Here is a 13603-nt window from a genome sequence, read left to right on the forward strand (position 1 = left end):
GGCAGATAGCACTGGCGCTAATAGCGCTGGCGTTACCACCCAAGTCGTGATGAGGCATAGTGAGAAGGGAAGGATAGTCAATGAAGAAGCGGTTGGAGAAGATAGGAGAAACAGAAAGCGCCATTGGGGTGGAAGTAAGGAGAGGATGGAGATACTGGGGGGGGGGGGCTAAGGCAGGTAGGTGTGAGACAAGAGTGGTGAGGTCACTGGGCTGGCAAGTTACAGAGAAGAAAAAGTATACAAGCAAAATACAGAGAATTTCGCAATGGGCACCAAGATATGACTTTGTAGCACAAAGCAAAAACAGCAAGATTTGACTTTGTAGCACGAAGCAAAACAGCAAGATTTGACTTTGTAGCACAAAGCAAAAACAGCAAGATTTGACTTTTTAGCACAAAGCAAAAACAGCAAGATTTGACTTTTTAGCACAACGCAAAAACAGCAAGATTTGACTTTTTAGCATAAAGCAAAAACAGCAAGATTTGACTTTTTCAATCTTAGACTCGGATGTTAGGAAAGGGCTTTAGGGAGCACTGCACAGCAGGATTACAACATGGGAGCAACAAGCAGAAAGAAGAGTGATAGTCAAAGGCAGTAGAAGTGCCGTCATGATGGTTGGGTGGGATATGTACTGTTGTCTACCTTGTGCCAAGAAGTCACTGATTCATCTTACAAATGGGGCTCTGATTGTTCAGGAGCATATGTTATCCAGGTACAGGACTTTTGTTTACTGCATGGACTCAACTAAGTGCCACGTCCTTCCGACTATTGTGCCACCATGGTCCCCATAACCTAGTGTTTGTTTGTTTGTTTGTGTGTTTGTTTGTTTGAACCATGTTTTAAGAGGTTATTGTTGGTGAGTTTCAACATAATGTGGTGATATCCATGTCATGTTGAGATTGTGCAGTACATTGGGAGATAAGGATAGGAATTTCGTCAATTGATGCACGTGTTAGCACCTGCCTTTTTTCGGGGCGACATGTGACCTCTTGCACTGTTTGTCCTGCAGCCTGATATCCTTGACCTGCTTGCTGACTACCCACACCTGTCAATGTAACACTTGCTCACCATATCATTTAATCTGGAACACTATTGCCGACGTGCAGGGGATAGGATGCATCCATGACTGTGGATGAGATATGCTGTTCGTGTGCGTGCTTGTTCCTCAAGAGGAGGCCTAACTCAGACACGTGTGAAGGGATGACATGTGGCATACATGTGTCTTCGTGCGTGTTTGCATGGGACAGGAGGGGAATGGCTGTGTGGGTGGGGATCGAGTATAGGGTGAGCTGTAACGCCAAGTGTACATTATAGCTGCATGACTTAGTTTATGGCTGCAAAAGGTTTGGGTCAATGTGCCCTCACACTTCGGAACGCCCTGCCACTTAACATCCAAAATTAGCCCTCCTAGCCTATGCATTGTTACCACTCTACTAAGTATGTACTATGTCATGATTGTACTGTAGCCATTCTACAAGGATGTCCTAGCGCCGGTGCTATCAACAAATTAGATAAATACATAAATAATAGTTTGGGCATGAACAGAATCAGTGTTTTTTTCTGTTTTTAATTATGTCCGAACAGTGATTTTAAAGTCATCCTCATTATGGTCTTGGACCAGTAGAGATGCAGTTATGGCATTGCATGTTCTATGATATCAGAATGGGAATATATCATACCCTAGAGATTCCCCAGTGAACACATCCTTGAAAGTCTGTTTAACTTCCTGTTCTATTATCATGGCACCCAGGAATTCCAAGTCATTAGCATCTAGGGTGGGAAGGTAGAGATGACCCATATTATCACAATCCTGACCTATTAGGGAAGTATGAAGTGCTAGGAAAAAATGCAAATATGTTCGGTATGTCTGTGGGGGCAGACAAGTGTTCCATTATCTGTCGGAAGAAATTAGACTACCTCGGACGCCTGAAATGTCTTTAGTTGCAGAGTTTAAAGACGGCCTGACTATCTTCACTGGGCAATATGTTTTGCTTAAGTGAAATGAGGACAATTCTTCCAGGTCAGAAAAGAAAAGGTTTAAGTCATAGTTTCCTCTTATTAGCTAATTCACCCAGGAATTTTAGGGTGAGCATCGTGCATTGTTGAGTGAGATCTTTGTTTGGTCTAAAGTATCAAATTGTTCTCACAGCTGACCTCGTATAGAGGCAAAAGAGTCCTGTACCATCATGGTTACCTCCGGACTTGGAATGAGGCCCATAGTTTATTGTGGAAGCGCCATTCCCACAGACACGAGTAAAGGCACGTAGTGAGTCACCAGCGCATAGGACACTTAGACTTGTGGCACCACACGATTTAAGCATAGTGTTGCAAATGCGAGTTTGAGGCTTGATTGTTTTATTTTTCACAGGAGAGGATGGTATCTGAGTCGCCAATGAGCTATCACTGATGTCAATGTCAGCGTTGAAATTGCCTATTAGAAAGAAAGGCCTCTATTCTGTATTTGTATCTAAGATATTTTTTACACTTAATTCATTCTGTTTAGTGGTTTGCCAATTTGGAGGGTCATAGACATTAATTAAGGTGAAGGACATCTCGACACAAGATATTCGTACCCCCAGGACGAAGTTAATGGAGCTCTGTAATTCTGAAATCTGCCATGAATCGCAGACTGATATTATAAGGCTGCCTTTCATGCCTCCTATGGGGCCTTTAGTGTAGTATAGGTGTATTTGAGTCACAGGAATAATAGGTCCAGGAGTAGCTGCATTAGATTGTACCGAACCCACAGTAATGCCTGATACACTGTTTGAAATGTGGGGGCGGGAAGGTCTCAGGGGCAACAGTGGGCAATTGCGTTTAGTGGAAACACCATGTTTTTCAGATAATATATAAACTATTTTACACGTGTATCCTAACCTATAGAGCTCTGTTTCACAGTTCATGACATAGTCAAGGGTTGCATCAGCATCACACCATATGTTAGATATACTCGTGGTAATCTGTTCTATCTGGTCCGCGTTTTCAATATCGTCTGATAGAATCACCCGCAATGCTACCACCTTGTGAAATGTGCTTAGTATCCTTGTACAATTAAGGGGGGTATATGATCTTTACTAAAAACTGGCTGAATTTGTAGTGCTTTCACAGAAGGAATGAGTGGAGAGTTAGAAGTAGTATCAGTAGCAGTAGTGACAGTTGCTGACAATAGATCATCAGGAACCTTTGTTACCCGGTGGTCTAAAAGGGTAGGTTGGGTTAACTTGTCTTAAGTATGGAGAATACTATTCGTTTGTAAATTGGGTACATTTAAAGTATGGCACAACCTGTTGAAAGAGAGCAGACCTGGGTGAGAGGTTATTTCGACAGGTGGTCCCTCAAACACAGGGGGCCTCATTACGACCCAGGCGGTAAGTTACCGCCTGGGCCGTGACTTTACCACCATGGCGTAAACTACGTTTACGCCATGGTGGTTGGCGGACTTACCGCCCCATTCTGAGGTTGGCGGGGGCGGTAAGTCCCCAATCCCCATTTACCCTTCCCCATTCCCATTTTTGCCCCATAGGGCATAATGGGAGTGGGGAAGGCGTTAATTACGCCACCTTAAATTACGGTGGCGTAATTAACTCCATGGTCCCTTAGCGCCATGGTTTTTAACACCTGCTAAAAGCAGGTGTTAAAACCTCCATGGCGCTAAGGCACCTGGTACTCAGGCGGTAAGGGTCGGCGCTGTTTACGCTGCCATTAACCCCTTACCGCCTGAGTCGTAATGAGGCCCAGGGAGTTTTACAGCATATTTGAAACTTGAGGCAATGTAAGCGCTATGTCCATCAGATGCCCACATTTCGTAATACTGATTGGAGGATCTTCGGAGGGAGCAATCGATGGAACACATTGGGCTGGCATTACACAGGCCTTTTTCCTAAGTTTTCTTTTAGCATACATGAATGCCTGTGATCGTGGTTTAACTTTCTTCTTAGTTAACAAACATTTAGAACAAAAGGGGAGTCCATGCAGTGGATTGCTAGCATTTGAACACAGAGGTTTTGTAGTCTAGGCGTAGGTGTGACTGGGTGATATCTGGATAGTACATTATTATTTCCCTGATCTTTTACTGACTTTTGACTCCTATGTATGCTTTTGTGGAGCAAAAAAGATTGTACATCGATTTTATTTTCTATGTTCTCGCATTTGGAGATTAATATGGTCAGCAAATTTTCAAAAGCGAGAAAAATATAATTTGAAGACATGCTGGAAGAGCTTATGTCATTGAGCTCAGGTTGCTGTGGGGAGCCTGTGATTATGTTGCCAAAAGTTTCCGAGATGATACTTTGTTCGTTTTCAAAATGTGCCTCAGCGTCGTTGTCATCGTGACATGGTTGGAGGCTATCAATGAGCTCCACGGGCACAGAACATTTGTCATAAAAAATCTGGGGATCAATAAGAGAGGAGTCTATGGAATTCGAGGTATTCATCAAGTTGCCAAGGTTTCAACCTCAGGCATAGCACACTCAATGTCTTGATTTAACCCATATTTTGTTGGTAGCCTTCCCGGGAGCAAGCTATGAATCATTGCAGATACCAATGTCATAGAGGTCAGGGTTGCAGAAAGCTGAGGAGGGGAGTGGAAGGATGATGCAGCTGTCGTGAGATATACTTATATATCATTAGAGACTGGTTTGATTATTTGCTCAACAACCACCATACTACCAGTATTGGTGGTGTGAGATGTACTGGGTACATTTTGTATTGTCTCAGATAGGATAGTTGCATGCACAGCATGAGCGTCCAACCCTACACTCAAAACATCAGCTATTACAGGAGTAGAGGAGTCATGGCCAGTGATGATTGTCTCAATTAATTTAGTGCCTAAACATCCTATTGATATGTTTAATTCCTCAACTAGTTCGAACTTCCTCTTCGATACTTGCCATTTTAGGAGCCTTAGGGAAATATGTTATAAGTTTATTGCATTGAAGGGCTGATGCAGCCGCGGCAGTGGCTCTGGTGATTACTTGCGGTGGCCGAGTATGACGAGCCTTCTTTACAGATGACAATGGAGGTGTAACCATTAGGGGAACTATAAGGGCTTCCGTCGACGTCGTGACAGTAGGGCAAAGGGGGCCTGTGACTGCTAGGACTTGAGTGTTGCTAGACATGAGTTCATCAATCACAATGTCACAAATATAGCGTTAAACCAATCACATCGTTCAGCGTCCACTCTAGAGTACTGTTTCAGTATCGCAAGATATGCAGGATTTATATTAAGTGAAAAGTATGCTCTCAGTTATGAGATCACATTCCATTGCTCTATACTTGTATACTTGTCGAACGCGAAAGTAGCGGTTCACTTTATCTAAAAACGGCTATCGGGACAAAAAGGGCAAGCCTGATGTCAACTTTAGGATGGTTATATTAACGCACGTTAGATTGTCTCATAAAAAAGAGGGTTTTGCAATTTAGTGCAAGTATCATGCACAAGCACAGGCACAGCTAACAGTTAGACAGTGTAGACAGCGCACTTCAACAGTACACTTCCTCATGGGCACGCGCCAATTTCACGTGGTCTCAGGGTTATATGGAACCTCCGGTTCTTATCAGCAAGGCTTGTAGTGAGGGTATTAGAGTCCAAAACAAGGTTTGAAAGATATCCAACAGCGTGGCAGCGTTTCCAGCGTAGGCAGCAAACTTCAACAGTGCACTTCCTGATGCACGTGCCATGGCTTTTCAAATGTGACAGCTGAAAGTGCAGGGCTTTTTATTTTAGTCATTCTTAACATATATTTTTAATTATCTGCAGTTTTTTTTTTCTGCTGAAACGTGGGTCTGCAGCACATTTTGATGAGTGGCAGTTTCACTGAAAAATGCAGCTTTTAAATTGGACCTTTTCTTTTGTAATGAAAGATAGGCCTTTCAATTTCCAATACTTGTCCATTCAAATAGCTCTTCCTTATGTTACCTGCAGAAACCCACACAGTCTGCCTTAAAAGGCTAATTTTTAGTGTGAGGGTGTTTGAAGACTGGGATGCCATTTTTCCAGAGGGCCTTTCAGTTATGATTGTTTGGTCCTTTGATTAAAACCACTGTTCCAGGTGGTTCATCCAGGGAAGTTAGAGTTCACCCAGGGTACAAATGTAAGGCCCTCCAAGGCAACACAGTATGCTTGTATCCTCCTCATGGCCCTATAATATGTCCAACTGCCCAAATGCAGTAGAGCTTGGCAGGACCCTTCAGTGCAGTTGTACACCTACAATAGATTTCTATTTCCAGTGCTTTTAGCTGGAAATAGAAGACAAGATTGAATTATTCTTGGGGATCTGGGAGAGAGGTGAAAGGCCATTCAGAACAAGGAGGTTGGGCTGAGAGGATTAAAAGAATGCTTGTGGGGGGACTGGGGCGCTGGTCAGTCTTCACACTCCAAAAATGATCTGCATATATTTGCGGGTCACCAAATCTTTGCCCCTGTGAATGTCAAAAATGTGCTGGTCCCTTTGTGAAGTTCTTCCAGCATTTGGCTTAATGATGTAAGAGGACCCACCATGATAGAAGTGGCAACAAACCACATCATAAGGCCAACGCAAAGGTACACCATGACAAGGTGATTGGCAACAGATGAACGCTGAGTTTCTGTTCTTTCACTGACTTCCAAAGAGCAAGCTTTTTCTACAGTGTGATTATTCTTGATGGGGGAAGTCTAAGAGTCCATTGGATGCAAAGGACATTGTCACCTATCACAATGTTTCTGCTCGAAGAAGCAATCCCATGTGTCATACTTCTATCTAGCGGGTTCAGTGCCTGGTCTTGGTGTGTACCTATTAATTCTATGAATTCCCTATCTGTCACCTTGAGGTAGCATTTTTATGATTGGGTCAATAAACTACATGGCAGTGAAAGCTCTAATTGGATGAATCAGGGTGTGTCCCAGCATTACAAGGGAATTATTGAACTGACCTTCTCGGTATACAAACCTGTTGATGTCCTGCTGGGCTCTTTCCCATGCGGTTATGACTCATGTCATGAAGCTGATTGGACTCCACAAATGACATAACTCTTTGGTACAATTTAACACAGTTTTAAGGATTATATTTTTAATGAGGCAACTCAAAACCTGGTTCAGAATGGCACTTGTTTTATTTGTGGAAAAGAAAACAGCTTTCAAGCAGTTTCTACACATCTTGGCCACATGTCATTCACAGAATCTGTTAGGCAGGTTACAAGATGTGGTCATTGATTCATCCAAGGTTTGTTGATTCTTTGGTAGGTGGGAAGCTCCTTTTAGGAAAATAAGATTCGTAGTGTTCTGGCCGCTCCAAACTTCCACTTCGAGCTGAGCCATTGTGCTCATTCTGATCCACAGCTTCTCGCAGTGCTGAGATTGCGGTAAAGGCTCACTAGTCTTTTAACTAGGCTTTTGACCCCCTCCCTGTCCAAAGATCCTGATCATATTTACCGCAAGCCCATCCCACCTCATTGATTAAACATGTCCTGTCACCCGTGTTCTCTTTCCTTTCTGCTTGTACACATGCTTCTTCCTCTTCCCACCTTGTTCACACAACCTGTACCTTTAGGTTACATATGTACCTCAATGTAGTTTATCCTTCTTCACTAAACTCTCTGTTTCTCTATGCTGTTGTGTCTTTGAACAACTCTGTGTCTCTGCTTGTGTCTATAAACTGCACTTCTTCCTCTTTTCTGTTACCCTCACCTCTTGATGTCCTGAAATCCCTCCTCCTCTCTCTGTTCACGTTTCCACCTCTCCTTCCCAATCCACAATCTCCATGCTTTCCTAATCCAAATCTCCCATCTCTCACATCCTCACCTTACTTCCAGCCTCTGTGTGTCCCATCCTCTGCTCTGTTCCTCTTACTCTCCAACATCAGACATTTTGACTTTTGATTCCCTATGTTGTACAGCCCCCACCCCTCATTCCCCTCCCACTCTGTATGTCTAGGCCTTTCCCATTCGTTGTCATTGGTGTTTGATTTGCTTCTCAAGTCCATGATTGCTCATGGCTTAATTGTTATGTTACTACTGGCGAGAGCATGCAAACATCATCCTATAACGGGCCAGTTCATCATGTTTCTTTGAAGAGTGATCCCTTGCATGCTCTCAGCAGTGTGGGCAAATTGGTGCTCGAGCAGGGCATTGGCAGCATTCTCTGCAACTCTCTCCCGCTAGTTTCACAGTCAGGCAGGGGACATCGTAACACTACAATTGCTTCTGAAATTGTCCAAATACAATTTCTAGTATTGACAATATGATACACACAACATATCTACGTTATGGAGCCCAGTTTTGTACATTTTTGATGAGGGTGACTCTCAAATATTTCGGACTAACTTTTCCCAAAGTTCTCATGGTATGTGAAGTATTCATTCCACAGTTGTACTTGGCTTAGCATTACATAATTGGGCAAACATGTGCAAATCTGTCTTGATTTTAACCAGGAACAGTCGGCCCGAAAATGCTAACGTCTTTCAGTAAGCAATATTAGCACACAGAGATCATTATTGATCTCCTTTCAGCCAATCAGAATGCTTAGAGTTCAAACAATAAATACTGGTACTGACTGCATTCTGAACATTCTTCTCTGGGACAACCTTTTTTGTTGTTGCAGCAAAATGCTATTTAACACAGGAAATAGAAAGCTAACACACTGGAAAATGCTTTCAATTTCTTACAGAGAAAGCGTTTGCTTTTACATGATACTTAATGGATGCCCCTGTTAACACTCTTGCAGTTCAACCAAATTGCAATTCAAATGCTTAACTTATGAAGACTTCCATGCTATTTAGATAATACAAAATAAAACCATGTCTAATTTACTAACTCAAATATATTTACCCACTCTTAAGGTAACATTTCTTACTTCCCAAACAATGCTCCAAAACATATATTGCTACTAGCCCCAATTACTAATAGCCCTATAGACCTCAGTTGGGGTACTTAACGGTTGGGATATGGCCCTTACCCAACTTATGCCCCTCAGCTTTGCATCAAGCCATAACTTGGTGGTACGTCACTATCCCGCAAAAATGACTCCTCCCTGACTCTCTAAGGCTATATGATATCTAGCGAAATAATGTTGTCAACGAGGGGTGGAATACAGTTAGAAAACGTATTGTGAGAAAAGGAAACGTGAATATAGAAAAAGGTCCTGGGTCTTTAATAGAGAATAACGTAATCAGATATTGCTGATGAAGAGAATGATTGTTACCACATCTGAAGTTGCACTAGGACGTTGATGGATGCTGAATGCAAGTTTAACCTGTTCCAGGCCTTGCAGGTGCTTACAGCCGTCATCTTTGTGCTGACTGTTGTTGGCTTCCTAGTCGACTGAACACATTTAGCTGCATATTTTACAACACCTTGTTCTTTGCCAGTCACACGGCATTTCGTTCTCAAGCGCCACAGGATTTTCCTTGCGATCCATCTCGTCAGTTTATTTCTTTTCAGGCTCTTGCCAAACTGTCTTGCTTCTTTTTTCATGGACAAGCACTTTTTAGACTTCTATGAATACAGGTTTGCACCAGATACATTTAGTATTGACATCCAATCCAATGTGTGGAACCTGTTAGGTTTGGAATCCTTTACTGTGTATCTATACATTCCACAAACATTGTATTTTTAATGAACATTGACACTGTGTTTGTGCAGAATATTGAAGCACACAGTAATATCACAACGCGCTTTAAGGGAATGTTATGCAGTCGCAAATTAATTGTATATTTCTCAGGTGTTTGCAGCTAACAGAGCATTCTTTGGGAACTGAAGGAGAAAGGTAATGGAAGGTTTATTGGAAAGGGGTGGAAAAGGCAGATTGCCAACAGAGCTGGCTCGCAGCAGCATGGGAGCCAGGTCTTCCTTGCGGCATGTCATCTTTAATTCTTCAACACAGAGAGAGCCATTTGAGTAATGGGCGTGGAAGCTTTATGTTTCTGTGCAGTGCTTCTCATCGGAGTTGCATTCACAGAGGTGTGTGTAAAGCAATGTGAAACTGCATGTAAAAAAGAAACTTCCAAAGCCAGAATGCACTCATTATCTAAAAAGTGGGAATGATGCGTTGGAAGAATGCAAACACATAGTCTTAGATGCTGACTTTCAGGGAGTTGCGTTGCTAATTTGTTTGACCGTCTGTCATTTTTAATCCTCAGCAATGTTTCGAAGCTTGAACGAATTCTCAAGGGAACAGGCTTGGCTTTTCCCCTGCCTTCTCCCTGCTCTTTTCTCTTTCCTTGGGTATCGAGTAGTCTGATCGTTTTCTTATTCCATTGTATTTTCTTTCTAGTTCTTCGCATCCAGTCAGACAGCCTACTGTTTCGACCTGTCTTGTCATTATTCCTACATATGTATTCCATACTGCTCTTGGCATTGCTGCTTCTCAATCAACTTGTTGCAATGAAACACATATACTTTTTGACACATTTTATGAATCTATTTCTGAATCAGTTAATACTTTAGCCCCCTTTGCTCTGGGACAACACAGGAAAGACACATCTAGGCCCTGGTATTGATCAAAACTCATTTAAAATAAGAGGCTAATTCATAGAATCCAGCGCACAAGTAGCGCACGCGGCTGGCGCACAGCGTGCGCCTGCGATAGTCTGCGCCAGGCACGTGCGCTAAAACAGATTTCCGCGCACAGCGTATTCATGGATTTCAAGCTCCCAAACCAGCCGTGGCGCAGAGAATCGCAGCGAGCCTGCAGCAGCGCCAGTAACGCCCCCAAGAACGCCCTCGCGCAAGGAAAAGCCATCAAAATCGCTAAATCATCGCTAAGGGCTGCGCTAACCCTGGACCACTTCACAGGGCAGGCAAACAAGGAAAGAAAAGCGGGCAATCTTCAAATCAGGAGTACGCGGGAAGTACTACACGCGACTAGGCAGGGAACGTGAATTACAGGGGTACGCGGGAATCATCACACGCGAACAGCCAGGGTGCGTGTATTACAGGGGTAGCGGGAAGTTCAACACGCGATTGGCCAGGGTACGTGTATTACAGGGGTACGCGTGAAGTAGAACACGCGATAGGCCAGGGAACGTGTATTACAGGGGTACGCGGGAATTATCACACGCGAACAGCCAGGGTGCGTGTATTACAGGGGTAGCGGGAAGTTCAACACGCGATTGGCCAGGGAACGTGTATTACAGGGGGACGCGTGAAGTAGAACACGCGATAGGCCAGGGAACGTGTATCACAGGGGTACGCGGGAATTATCACACGCGAACAGCCAGGGTGCGTGTATTACAGGGGTAGCGGGAAGTTCAACACGCGATTGGCCAGGGAACGTGTATTACAGGGGGACGCGTGAAGTAGAACACGCGATAGGCCAGGGAACGTGTATCACAGGGGTACGCGGGAATTATCACACGCGAACTGCCAGGGTGCGTGTATTACAGGGGTAGCGGGAAGTTCAACACGCGATTGGCCAGGGTACGTGTATCACAGGGGTGCATGGGAATTATCACATGCGAATAGGCTGGGTGGGCCCTCACAGGTGTACCCTGTACACCCTCCACGGCCCCTGCAGGCAGCCCACAAAACAGTGGACTACCCTGCACACCTGCTCATGTCCCCCTGCACCCCCATCCACCAGGGGCACCCTCCACCAGGCCCCCACCCATGTCTCCCACCACCCCCACCCCCCAGCAGTGCAGGGGCACCTGCCATCAGGCCCCCATCCATGTCTCCCACCACCCCCACCCCCCATCCACCAGGGGCACCCTCCACCAGGCCCCCACCCATGTCTCCCACCACCCCCACCCCCCAGCAGTGCAGGGGCACCTGCCATCAGGCCCCCATCCATGTCTCCCACCACCCCCACCCCCCATCCACCAGGGGCACCCTCCACCAGGCCCCCACCCATGTCTCCCACCACCCCCACCCACCAGCACTGTGGGGCACGTGGCCAGCAGGCAGTCAGGCAGCAGCCGATGGCAGGTGGGAGCGTGCTCAGGGCTCTGGGGGACTTAAATTTGGCCTCCTGGCCAGGAGCCTGGTCTTTCGTGTTTGAACGCGTGGACAGCCTGATAGGGAGTGATTTTGCACGTGAAAACCCCACACTCAGCGAATCGCGCGAAAACCCGTCACCAGCATATGTGCGTCAATAGTTACCTGCACGTGCAGTGTCAAAGCGTGTGATTGGTGAAAATGGATCTACACGCAGGAGTGACAAAGCGTGTGATTGGTGAAAAGTGAGCTACACGCAGGAGTGTCAAAGCGTGTGATTGGTGAAAAAGGATCCACACGCAGGAGTGACAAAGCGTGTGATTGGTGAACATGGGCCAAGCACGTACACGCCGTAAGTGACGCTGTACGTGTGGGCCTGTATAAAAGGTAGTGTTGAACACCATTTCCTTGTACGTGCTTTTCGTGGAGAGCGAGTGGGTGAATTCTGTACTTCTTGTCGTTTCACACGCGATTTACTTAACGGCGTTTCCAGTTCGTACTCCCTGTTACCTCTGATAGCTTTTTCTCTTTTTCCTCTAGTACTGGTTTACCTGGGCCTGTTCCCTCAAACAGTGTCCCCTTCTACTGTTGTCCTGTCTCCTCAGACAGCGTACACATCTTCTTTTGGCGGGGGTGTTGCCAACCAAAAGCGCTCATTTTTCACGCTCTTTTACCTGGCAGACGGTGAGTCACGCACGTATCTAACATCTGTGCTTGCCCCGTGTGTAGCCTACCCCTTCAGAGGTCAATCTAGGCTGCGTGTGACACGCATACGTTCATTGTGTTACTGGATGCCACAGCGTAGTGCAGGGTTTTCCATCAGCACACGTGGTCTAGGAGGGGTATTGTGCACGTTCCTTAACTTTTTTGGGGTGCCTGTGCGTTGCGTGACCCGTCATCTTTCCCCAGGGGTGTCATATAGCCTTGCCACTGCACTAGGGTACGAATACCATCTGGTACCCAACCCCTTTGACACCCAATTGCCCAGGACAATTGTGCACACCGACTCCCATACGCACAATACCATCAGTGCCATGGTTGTGAGGCGTGCAAGCCGTAAGGGTGGCAAAGGTGGCCGAGCCACACGTGGTGGCCGTGGAGGATCCACTAGGGGACGTGGTTGTGACTTGCAGGGTGCCCCTGTCCCCCCCAGTCTGGAGGACCAGTCAGGGACACCCATGCCCCCCCCCAGTTGAGAGTCATGTGGCTGATACCAACCCTGATCAGCCCTTGTCGGACCAGGCCATTGTGGCACCAGACCTGTCCGAGGGTGATCCCATCGCTGACATCCAGGTCAGCAGGTCCACTGCACGTGCACCGGTGCACATTGGTATCATCAGGGCACGCGCATCTATGCCAGATAGGTCATCTGCTGGCCCCCGTAGCCAGGGTGTGGCTCCATCCACCCCACCTCTCATACACCCTGCCAAGACTGTGTCGGTCCTAGTTCATGCACCTCAGATCAGGCCTGACCCCATCCCACTACCCCCAATGCCTGCACCTACTCCCACGCTGAGTGGGCAATCCCACACACCCAGTACTGAGTCCACCACGACTCCTGCCCCTAGTGTCCACAGCGGCGTAGGACACTCTGGATCCCCACCCCCTTCCAAGCGCAAGAGGAAGAGTGCACGTCCGGCACAGGCTGATGCCCCAGGCACGGCTGCACAGTCCGGCCCATCAAGGAAGCCAAGCT

Source organism: Ambystoma mexicanum, chromosome 10 (assembly GCF_040938575.1).
Source record: "Ambystoma mexicanum isolate Mex_15411 chromosome 10, UKY_AmexF1_1, whole genome shotgun sequence".
NCBI classification, from domain to species: domain Eukaryota; kingdom Metazoa; phylum Chordata; class Amphibia; order Caudata; family Ambystomatidae; genus Ambystoma; species Ambystoma mexicanum.